This window comes from Coregonus clupeaformis, chromosome 25 (assembly GCF_020615455.1).
Source record: "Coregonus clupeaformis isolate EN_2021a chromosome 25, ASM2061545v1, whole genome shotgun sequence".
Taxonomy (NCBI): domain Eukaryota; kingdom Metazoa; phylum Chordata; class Actinopteri; order Salmoniformes; family Salmonidae; genus Coregonus; species Coregonus clupeaformis.
The window spans coordinates 10,784,260-10,797,166 of NC_059216.1; positions in this window are offsets into that span (position 1 = coordinate 10,784,260).

Consider the following 12,907-nt stretch of genomic DNA (forward strand, 5'->3'; position numbering starts at 1 on the left):
GGATAAGAGCATCTGCTAAATGACTAAAATGTAAATGTAAGACTTTCACACTACACTATCACTATTTCACCAACACTTTGAAACTCCTTGGGCTGCCAGTTTACCTAATTAATAAAATGAAGCATTCTGTATATCTAACTGTTAGTAGAACATGGTTGATTCTTATAGGACTTCCATCTCTCAAAAAAACATTCTTATCAGAATTTTTGAGCCCCAAAACATTAGAGAACAAAGTGAGAATTACATGATGGACCACTGTCAGAGCGCTGCCGCCATAATCAGTCTAATAGAGAAATTGTGCAATACAGTGGCAGAGAGCGGATTAGCAGATACTTAAATAATGCTTATTCTGGAAGCAGGTATAATCTAAATGGGTTAAAGCTTGCTGTCAATGAATCTCAGAACTGTGTGTCTACATGGTCAGTTAGATATCCATTTCCTGTTGTCCCATTGAAAAGACAGAGTTACTCTAAGCCCCCTGGACTATCATGTGCTTGGATCATGGTGCCTCCCTGTCTGAATGTTGTGTTCCAAACACTCTAGGCTGCTTCCCTCTGAACTGGCAAGTCAGGTACTGATCCTTTCTCCCCAATCAGGGAATTTTTTCTCACTTCTGGGTTTTCTTCTTCTACAGTATTGGGTGTTTTCCTCCCAGTGCACTCACTGCAGCCTCAATGAGGTCACCATAACAATATACACTCCTTTAGGACTTACTCCATAAACAAACTGGGCTGTGGTTCAGGGGGAAACAAGTTGAGTCAGCTTTGATCTCTATAGGTAGGGATGGGTTCCATTCCTCTGTACATGGCTCTGAGTTGTTATTTATAGAAAACCAGCAATGAAAATGAATTGGACTGTGCCAATGATATGCACTTTCCTGCCCCAAAACATGTACGTATGTATGTATGTGTACACTTGTACTTGTTACACTTTGCTGTCGGACATGACTGAACAGCACCTTTCTAGACATGAATTCTGAAAGGTGTGAACTATGAAAAGATTGTTTGCGCAATTAACCCCCATATACAGATTGCTGTAGATAAACTGAGAATCTTGAAAATGCATTTTATGAAAATGCTTAAGTGGAACACAGTTCTCCGATGAGTTTCCAGAAAATTCTGCTGTGTTTTCAGATGACTGATAATCACTATACAAAAGTTCATCATACAAATGAATGTAACAGCTTTTATTTTTATTTTCACCTCAATTCCTGTTTCTCAAACAATTGTTCAATTGTTAGATGTGATTGTTGCTTATTCCTATGCACACTCATCCTTTGCTGTCACCCTCTGAAAATAGGGAAATGCATTTTATACCTTTCTTTTTGTAACTTTTTTTGTACCTGCCCTTTCCCATTCCCGAGACTGAGGACACCAGCTTTAGTAAATCAATAATATCAACTTTGTACACTGTTTTTACTGTTTTGTTTTTTCTTTCAAATGTATTAAATAAAATCTAAACCTGCCAACTTGTCTTTCATTGTCTTTTGTTCAGTTGATCATTCAGCCATTCTTACAGACCTCAATAACTTCTCGGATATGCTTTTAACCCACAGTCATAGCACAAGCTTGACTTGCTAATGCTTTGATCTGAGTGAGTGAGGCGAACGTCTGAAACATACGAATATACCTAAATACTGAGTGTCTGGATAGGTTGGACTTGGCCCCGTTTCTGTACCACTACAGAACTGCATAGGTCCATGTCTGTCTGATTCTCTCTGCAGCTGGTAAGCTCCCCTGGGCCAGACCCAGATGGTACAGTCTCCTGAGCAGATGTTGACAGCCATGGCTCTGTCTGTCTGTGGCCAGCTGCACTGCTCTTCACTACAGGATCATGGTTGTACCCAGCGTGGGGCTCACCTGACAACCGCTCCTCACCTGGCTTCAGTTGCACAACCCACAATGCACCTCTTTGTGCTAGCAGTTATTTCCTGACCTCTTGGGGGATGTGTTGTGGGGAACTTGTCAATTACTGACTCCACAGTCTCTACCTCTTTCACCTTATCTCACTGCTGTACCAATCTTTCCTCTTATCTCTGAAGATTGAAAACCATCTATGCTTTACATACAGTGCCTACTGAAAGTCTACACACCCCTTGCACAGTCTTCACATTTTGCTGCCTTCAAATGAAATAAAAAATATGGTATTTTTTTTCTACTTCAAAAAAATGTCAAGTATGGGTAGCTGCAGCCCAATAGATGGGTTAGGTGACAACATCATGAAAATGATGTCCGCGCTTCCATGGGGCAGAAGTCTGCGTGTTGTTGTGATTCTGGATGGCCAGATTGCTAGCAATAATGACAAGAAACTGCCATGTGGGGAATAGTAAGAGGCTCTTTTCATTTGTTTTAACTGAATTTATGTCAATGTTAATATGACTCAAATTCGCTAGCTAACAAATAACTGTAATGATGTATTTGAGTGCTCATTGTGCAAATGTTTTAATGTTTTCAATAAACACTGGAGACGAAATATAGCTTACATTTAAGTCATTTAGCAGACGCTCTTATCCAGAGCGACTTACAAATTGGTGCATTCAACTTAGGATAGCCAGTGGGACAACCACCCTAATTTTTAAATGTTTTAATGGGGGGGGGGTAGAAGGATTACTGTTATACTATTCCGGGTATTCCTTAAAGAGGTAGGGTTTCAAGTGTCTCCGGAAGGTGGTCAGTGACTCAACTATCCTGGCGTTGTGGGTGAGCTTGTTCCACCATTGAGGTGCCTGAGCAGCGAATAGCTTTGACTGGGCTGAGCGCGAACTGTGCTTCCGTAGAGGTAGGGGGGCTAGCAGGCCAGAGGTGGATGAACGTAGTGACCTCGTTTGGGTGTAGGATCAGAGCCTGAAGGTAAGGAGGTGCCATTCCCCTCACAGCTCCGTAGGCAAGCACCATGGTTTTGTAGTAGATGCGAGCTTCAACTGGAAGCCAGTGGAGTGTGCGGAGGAGCAGGGTGACATGAGAGAACTTGGGAAGGTTGAACACCAGACGGGCTGCAGCGTTCTGGATAGGTTGTAGGGGTTTAATGGCACAGGCAGGGAGCCCAGCCAACAGCGAGTTGCAGTAATCCAGACGGGAGATGACAAGTGCCTGGATTAGGACCTTTGCCGCTTTCTGTGTAAGGTAGGGTCGTACTCTGCGAATGTTGTAGAGCATGAACCTGCAGGATCGGGTCACCGCTTTGATGTTAGTGGAGAATGACAGGGTGTTGTCCAGGGTCACGCCAAGGTTCTTTGCACTCTGGGAGGAGGACACAATGGAGTTGTCAACCGTGATGGCGAAATCATGGAGCGGGCAGTCTTTCCCCGGGAGGAAGAGCAGCTCCGTCTTGCCGAGGTTCAGCTTGAGGTGGTGATCCGACATCCACACTGATATGTCTGCCAGACATGCAGAGATGCGATTCGCCACCTGGTTATCAGAAGGGGGAAAGAAGAAAATTAATTGTGTGTCGTCTGCGTAGCCAAGATAGGAGAGACCATGTGAGGATATGAAAAAGCCAAGTGACTTGGTGTATAGAGAGAATAGGAGAGGGCCTAGAACTGAGCCCTGGGGGACACCAGTGGTGAGAGCACGTGGTGCGGAGACAGATTCTCGCCACGCCACCTGGTAGGAGCGACCTGTCAGGTAGGACGCAATCCAAGAGTGAGCAGTGCCGGAGATGCCCAACTCGGAGAGGGTGGAGAGGAGGATCTGATGGTTCACAGTATCAAAGGCAGCAGATAGGTCTAGAAGGGATAAGAGCAGAGGAGAGAGAGTTAGCTTTAGCAGTGCGGAGAGCCTCCGTGACACAGAGAAGAGCAGTCTCAGTTGAATGACCAGTCTTGAAACCTGACTGGTTTGGATCAAGAAGGTCATTCTGAGAGAGATAGCAGGAGAGTTGGCTAGAGACGGCACGCTCAAGAGTTTTGGAGAGAAAAGAAAGAAGGGATACTGGTCTGTAGTTGTTGACATCGGAGGGATCGTGTGTAGGTGTTTTGAGGAGGGGTGCAACTCTCGCTCTCTTGAAGACGGAAGGGACATAGCCAGCGGTCAAGGATGAGTTGATGAGCGAGGTGAGGTAAGGGAGAAGGTCTCCGGAAATGGTCTGGAGAAGAGAGGAGGGGATAGGGTCAAGGGGGCAGGTTGATGGGCGGCCGGCCGTCACAAGTCGCAAGATTTCATCTGGAGAGAGAGGGGAGAAAGAAGTCAAAGCATAGGGTAGGGCAGTGTGAGCAGGACCAGCGGTGTCATTTAACTTAATAAATGAGGATCGGATGTCGTCAACCTTCTTTTCAAAATGGTTGACGAAGTCATCCACAGAGAGGGAGGAGGGAGGGGGAGGAGGAGGAGGATTCAGCAGGGAGGAGGTGGCAAAGAGCTTCCTAGGGTTAGAGGCAGAGGCTTGACATTTAGAGTGGTAGAAAGGGGCTTTAGCAGCAGAAACAGAGGAAGAAAATGTAGAGAGGAGGGAGTGAAAAGATGACAGGTCCGCAGGGTGTCTAGTTTTCCTCCATTTCCGCTCAGCTGCCCGGAGCCCTGTTCTGTGAGCTCACAATGAGTCGTCAAGCCACGGAGCAGGAGCGGAGCAGGAGTCAGCTGGCCGGGAGGATATGGGACATAGAGAGTCAAAAGATGCAGAAAGGGAGGAGAGGAGGGTTGAGGAGTCAGAATCAGGAGATCGGAGGGAGAAGGATTTAGCAGAGGGAAGAGATGATAGGATGGAAGAGGAGAGAGTAGCGGGAGAGAGAGAGCGAAGGTTGCGACAGCAAATTACCATCTGAGTAGGGGCAGAGTGAGTAATGTTGGAGGAGAGCGAGAGAGAAAAGGATACCAAGTAGTGGTCGGAGACTTGGAGGAGAGTTGCAGTGAGATTAGTAGAACAACAGCATCTAGTAAAGATGAGGTCAAGCATATTGCCTGCCTTGTGAGTAGGGGGGGACGGTGAGAGGGTGAGGTCAAAAGAGGAAAGGAGTGGAAAGAAGGAGGCAGAGAGAAATGAGTCAAAGGCAGATGTAGGGAGGTTAAAGTCACCCAGAACTGTGAGGGGTGAGCCATCCTCAGGAAAGGAACTTGTCAAGCTCATTGATGAACTCTCCAAGGGAACCTGGAGGGCGATAAATGATAAGGATGTTAAGCTTGAATGGCCTAGTGACTGTGACAGCATGGAATTCAAATGAGGAGATAGACAGATGGGTCAGGGGGAAAAGAGAGAATGTCCACTTGGGAGAGATGAGGATTCCTGTGCCACCGCCGCGCTGACCAGATGCTCTCGGGGTATGCGAGAACACATGATCAGACGAGGAAAGAGCAGTAGGAGTAGCAGTGTTTTCTGTGGTAATCCATGTTTCCGTCAGCGCCAAGAAGTCGAGGGACTGGAGGGTAGCATAGGCTGAGATGAACCCTGGCTTGTTGGCCGCAGAACGGCAGTTCCAGAGGCTGCCGGAGACCTGGAACTCCACGTGGGTTGTGCGCGCAGGGACCACCAGATTAGAGTGGCAGCAGCCACGCGGTGTGAAGTGTTTGTATGGCCTGTGCAGAGAGGAGAGAACAGGGATAGACAGACACATAGTTGACAGGCTACAGAAAAGGCTACAATAATGCAAAAGAGATCAGAATAAAATTAACTAAACATCTGGAAAGTGAGAGAGCGGGGCCTCCCTCACTTACCTTTCACTGAAACACTCAAATATAACTCTCCCAACTTCCACTTTAGAAATTATAATTGTTGTAAACTACAGCGGTTCTAAGCCAACCCTGTCTGTTTTTCCCCATAGTCTGTTTTTCCTCATAGTTGCGCACGCCTCGGTTTTGTTGCTAAACAACCACAGGAGTATGGGCTAGTGGGTGTGTCGAAAGGAGTGGGTGTATGGAAAGCGAATCAGCTAATTGGGTAGATTTGTTGCCACTCAAGACCGTTTTGCGTGGCTGATTGGGCTGCACAACGAGTCGATAAGCCTGGGACCAGTGCCCCGATGTTGTATGGACATGCCTGCCAGCCTGAGACCTGACTGTGATAAGCTTCCTACTGGGTATCAGGCTCGTGTCGCCAGCGGTTGTTATGTGGCCATTTTTTTTCTCCTCCCGTGATTTTATAGCAGCCTACACAATAAATACCTCGTATTGATTACTCAATGGGGAGGGCATGAACGGTAACAACACCGGGACACAGTGCCGTTCGCTCCCGCTTGACAGGCACTACTGTCCGGCATTGCAAGTAGCTACCTAGGATCAGGGTGACAGTCACAGTAAGCACACACATACAGTTGAAGTTGGAAGTTTACATACACCTTAGCCAAATACATTTAAACTCAGTTTTTCACAATTCCTGACATTTAATCCTAGTAAGAATTCCCTGTCTTAGGTCAGTTTGGATCACCACTTTTTTTTCAGAATGTGAAATGTCAGAATAATAGTAGAGAGAATTATTTATTTCAGCTTTTATTTCTTTCAACGCATTCACAGTGGGTCAGAAGTTTACATACACTCAATTAGTATTTGGTAGCATTGCCTTTAAATTGTTTAATTTGGGTCAAACGTTTCAGGTAGCCTTCCACAAGCTTCCCACAATAAGTTGGGTGAATTTTGGCCCATTCCTCCTGACAGAGCTGGTTTAACTGAGTCAGGTTTGTAGGCCTCCTTGCTCGCAAATGCTTTTTCAGTTCTGCCCACAAATGTTCTATAGGATTGAGGTCAGGGCTTTGTGATGGCCACTCCAATACCTTGACTTTGTTGTCCTTAAGCCATTTTGCCACAACTTTGGAAGTATGCTTGGGGTCATTGTCCATTTGGATGACCCATTTGCGACCAAGCTTTGACTTCCTGACTGATGTCTTGAGATGTTGCTTCAATATATCCACATCATTTTCCTTCCTCATGATGCCATCTATTTTGTGAAGTGCACCAGTCCCTCCTGCAGCAAAGCACCCCCACAGCATGATGCTGCCACCCCCGTTCTTCACGGTTGGGATGGTGTTCTTCGGCTTGCAAGTAACCCCCTTTTTCCTCCAAACATAACGAGGTTATTATGGCCAAACAGTTCTATTTTTGTTTCATCAGACCAGAGGACATTTCTCCAAAAATAACAATCTTTGTCCACATGTGCAGTTGCAAACCGTAGTCTGGTTTTTTTATGGCGGTTTTGGAGCAGTGGCTTCTTCCTTGCTGAGTGGCCTTTCAGGTTATGTCGATATAGGACTCATTTTACTGTGGATATAGATACTTTTGTACCTGTTTCCTCCAGCATCTTCACAAGGTCCTTTGCTGTTGTTCTGTGATTGATTTGCACTTTTCGCACCAAAGTATGGTCATCTCTAGGAGACAGAACGCGTCTCCTTCCTGAGCGGTATGACGGCTGCGTGGTCCCATGGTGTTTATACTTGTGTACTATTGTTTGTACAGATGAATGTGGTACCTTCAGGCATTTGGAAATTGCTCCCAAGGATGAACCAGACTTGTGGAGGTCTACAATTGTTTTTCTGAGGTCTTGGCTGATTTCTTTTGATTTTCCCATGATGTCAAGCAAAGAGGCACTGAGTTTGAAGGTAGGCCTTGAAATACATCCACAGGTACACCTCCAATTGACTCAAATGATGTCACTTAGCCTATCAGAAGCTTCTAAAGCCATGACATCATTTTCTGGAATTTTCCAAGCTGTTTAAAGGCACAGTCAACTTAGTGTATGTAAACGTCTGACCCACTGGAATTGTGATACAGTGAATTATAAGTGAAATAATCTGTCTGTAAACAATTGTTGGAAAAATTACTTGTGTCATGCACCAAGTAGATGTCCTAACCGACTTGCCAAAACTATAGTTTGTTAACAAGAAGTTTGTGGAGTATTTGAAAAATGAGTTTTAATGACTCCAACCTAAGTGTATGTAAACTTCCGACTTCAACTGTACAACGCATGAAGCAACAGTTCAGACATCATCAGCACTTTTAATAACAATTATTGTCCGTTTTATAACTGAAAATGTACAATTATTTGACTAAAAATAACAGTGAAATACGACTCACATGCTGACCAGTCCGCTCGCACGCGCATGTTGATTTTGTCCACAAACACCAGACGCGATCAGGACACGCAGGTTGAAATATCAAAATGAACTCTGAACCAACTATATTAATTTGGTGACAGGTCGAAAAGCATTAAACATTTATGTCGATTTAGCTAGCTAGCTTGCTGTTGCTAGCTAATTTGTCCTGGGATATAAACATTGGGTTGTTATTTTACCTGAAATGCATAAGGTCCTCTACTTCAACAATTAATCCACAGATAAAAGGGTAAACCGAGTTCGTTTCTAGTAATCTCTCCTCTTTTAGGCTTCTTCTTCTTCTTTTGACTTTATGTGTCGGTTGGCAACCAACTTTAAGATGCATTACCACCACCAACTGGACTGGAGTTTGGACCTCAGTTCATCTTTCAATCACCCACGTGGGTATATGCTCCTAAAAACCAATGAGGAGATGGGAGAGGCGGGACTTGCAGCGCGTTGAGCGTCACAAATAGAACCAAGTTCTATTTTAGCGCCTGGCCACGCAGACTCTTGTGAGCAGTATGGGTGCAATGATTGAATAACATGTATGTGTACATTTCCTTTGCAACGTTTGCGCACACGATGGGTCCGGTCTGGTTAGCATGTCAGACTCCTCCTCTGGCTTCAAAACACAAGTCCAAACTCTCACGGTATGATAGCTCAATCAGTGTTGCCAGGTCTAGTTGAAATTTCCAGAACAATGACCACTCAAAACCAGCCCAAAAGTCATGAAAACTAGACTTTATTTTTTTTTCAGCAAGAGAGGGTTGCCATACTTATACAATAAACCCTTTTCCCATAACTTTATCGAGCCAATTAATAAGGAATATGGTAGTAACTTGTAACGACATTAGAAGCTAAATTCAGTTTTCCTCAAAATAATAATTATTGCCAGCTATGACATGACATAATAAAGCAATTTGAATATGTCGCAAGAGAAAATATAATTTGCCCTTATTAAACTCGCCAGATAATTTTCCATCAATGGATGTCGATTTAACTCGTTTGACTGCTATGATTAAGCAATAAGGCACAAGTGGGTATGGTATATGGCCAATATACCACGGCTAACGGCTGGTCTTAAGCATGACGCAACACGGAGTGCCTGGATACAGCCGTTAGCCATGGTATTTTGGCCATATACCACAAACCCCCCAGATGCCTTATTGCTATTATAAACTGGTTACCAACGTAATTAGAACAGTAAAAATTATTTTGGGGTCATACCCCAAAACAAGACCATGGTGCTTGCCTACGGAGCTGTGAGGGGAACGGCACCTCCTTACCTTCAGGCTCTGATCAGACCCTACACCCAAACGAGGGCACTACGTTCATCCACCTCTGGCCTGCTAGCTCCCCAACCTCTACGGAAGCACAGTTCCCGCTCAGCCCAGTCAAAGCTATTCGCTGCTCTGGCACCCCAATGGTGGAACAAGCTCCCCCACGACGCCAGGACAGCGAAGTCACTGACCACCTTCCGGAGACACTTGAAACCCTACCTCTTTAAGGAATACCTGGAATAGTATAAAGTAATCCTTCTTCCCCCACCCCCCATAAAAAAAATAAAGGTGGTTGTCCCACTGGCTATCATAAATTGAATGCACCAATTTGTAAGTTGCTCTGGATAAGAGCTTCTGCTAAATGATGTAAATGTAAAATGTGTTTCCCAATAGCCTGCTGGAATAGACTACTGAAGATGGGGTCATAATTTAAATCACTGAATTAAAGATGAATAATATGTATATGAACTGAATATGCTGGTCAACAATTTTTTTAATGTTATTTTTATCTGTAGCCTCATCTGACTACTGTTACCGTCAATCTAATGCGTTTTAACAACTGATCGGCAATTGCGATAGAGCTTTGATAACTTCCAATTTAATTAACTAAACATTTGCATCAGTAACTGCACAATAACATAAGGCTACAACAACAATAAACTGAAGTTATAGGCTGTTTATTAAATTGGTTTGTCAGCTCAAGGTAGGTTACACAAGTGGCACAAATTGAATTGCAATGACTCCAGTGATATCGTCATTTCAACATATTTATTGTATCAAATGGTAGCCTACAATAGCATATACATGAATAGGGTACTTAATGGCCAACAGAGACAAATGTATCATTCTTCACATTTAATGTCAGTTTTATTGAGGTCTTTCCCCCATAAAAAGAACCACGCGAGGGAGTTCCATAACCTAACTCTGGGATAGAGTTGTATTTTTCAGCAGGACAATCTGGGATAGAGTTGTATTTTTCAGCAGGACAATAACTTTTTTTTTTCATGCCAAAGACACACCAGATAGGTGTTGAGTGTTCCTGAGTGATCCAGTCTTACTCCTGACTTAAATTTGCTTGAAGATCAGAGACAAGGTTTGAATATTCCGTCAATGACTCCCAACCAAATGTACTGAGCTTGAGCAATTGTGACAAAAACAATGGATAAATGTTGCCCTAAGACTTCTGCAAAGTTGGTCGAATCTTATTCAAAATTATTTACATCTGTAATGGTTGCCAAAGGTGCTTCCACCAAGTATTAACTCTGGGGTGTGAAAATATACACAATTATGACATCTTCGTTTTTTGTATTTTTATTAATTTGGAAAATGTTATATAATTGTTCTTTCACTTCGAAAATGTGAAGTTGGTTTTGTAGATCTTTAGGAAAAAAATCGAATTTATTCCCTTTCGAGATTGAATTATAAGGCAGCAAAATGTGAAGACTGTGCAAGGGGTGTGTAGACTTTCACGAGCGACCATATATCACTCAAATTGAAGTCTTCCTCCATGTGACGTTTGCTTGAGGACAACCAATCCAGTAGAGGCTCCGAGAACAGGCCTGAGGCATACGTTCTCCTCTCCTCACACCCATGACTGTCAATACCCAACTACTCACATGGATGCCAGTAAGGCCCCCAGTGGCTAGAATAGAGGAGGGTGTGTTAAGATGTTGAGAGGAAAATGAAAAGAAAATGGTTGTTCGTAATTGACTGGGACGACGAGTTTCTTTGTCGATGCGTTCAAAGTAAGCAAAGCAGGGAAGCAAAGTAGGGAAACGAAAGGGGGTTGTCCTGAGAGAGGTCACAATCTCAGAGAAACCAATTTTAAGGTAGGACAGGGGATAATGCTGTATCTCAATAACAATTGAGTAAAACCCTATTCGCACGGGACTAGTATTACTAGAGAACGTTGGTTATGTAATTATTACCCCAGAATGTCCATTATTCCAGAGGACGATTCGGACGGGATTCGTTTTTTCCAAACTGCCCCCTGTAATTCTTTATTTTTTTCAATAAATTGACAGATATTTCAACAAGTCCATGCGACAACAGGGCTACACTGATAACTCGAGCTTGTTTCCCAAGTTTCTAAACCATACCAGACCATCTTTGGTATAGTGTCGAAATAATATTTTAATTGAAGAAGTGTGATCATAATCATTAGGATATTTTAGCGATCCACAGTAGACGTCCTAAATGCCCCCAGCCTTCAGATGTGAGTTTAACAGTGCACTTGCACTTGAGATGCGTTTTAAGGCTATGGATATGAAAGTGAACATATCATTTCCAAACGTTTAGGTCAGTTGTATGCTGCTTTGAGATCTATTAACAGCATGGGTTACATTAAATAGACGCAATAGTTTTTACTGATGCATTTGACAATATTCAATTCATACACACAAAACAGGAACAAAAGCATTCACTGTGAACGTTGATACACGTAGGCCCTTCACATATACGCTATGCGAAGCACTTCGTTCAATTGATCGAATCAGTTATTGTTTTCTTGCTCAAAACGTGAGTAACACCTGTCAAACTCAGACATTTCTCTCAAAACACAGGGATGTCGATTCGCACGGGACTAGTATTATCAGAGGACCTTGGAGTTCGCCAAAAAACAGTAGGTTACTCTGGCTGGAATTGTTACTCTCCAGCCATGTAAAAATTACTGCCATGGCAGATTCGGACGGGACTAAAATTACAGATGTGGTGTTTTGTGCTCGTGCACATAATTATATTACCCAACCACTCCCAGTAAAACTAATCCCGTCCGAATAGGGACTTTGGGTTTGGGAAAAATTTGGTGTATCATTGTGAGCTAGTCTGGCCCCAGATGTGCTTAAACCAACTCCTATTGTTGTGCCATGTTCTCAGCCCAATCAGTAAGTATTTATGTTGCGCCTACCCGCATGTAGGCCATGGGAAAGTAAATGCAGTGATCTGTTTACTACCGTATGTTAAAGTATGTTAAAGTAGTTGCAGGTGCTTGGTAGCAACTGGAATTTTGAGACTGGCATTTTTTACTTAGCCGTAGATAGAGCACCATCTAGCGGAGTAGCAGAACATCTGCGACAGGTAATTCTCAATAGGCAGTGATTGATGAATACTTACTAAAGCATAGCACGTAGGCCAAATATAACATTCTTTCCAGTCTTCTGTGGCCTGACAGTGAAAAGAACTCCACACCTGTCTGATGTATGCAACATTGTATCCACCAGAAAGAACACTGTCATTATAATGAAATCCACTGTATCTGGTAATTTGAAAGGAATGCTGTCTCCATGTGGGCGAGTTTCTACGACATTACGGACCGTTTCTGAAACATAATTTCACGACAACTGTTATTACAAAAGTTGTATTTACCTTATGGTTTATTACTTTAGATTTAATTACTTGTAAAAACAAAAACCATCACTTTCAAGTTTTGTATTATTTTTTCCATTCACCACATTTTTTAGCAAAGTTTGACAGTATCCCATAATTGTGTCGCACTTTTATTTACCACTGCGATATTTTGACTTTTTTTGTTATTATTGTCGGTCATGCAGGTGCCAAATAATTTTATTTGACAAGTGGGACTGACTGGTAGCGTCACTGGAAGAGTTCGATCCTT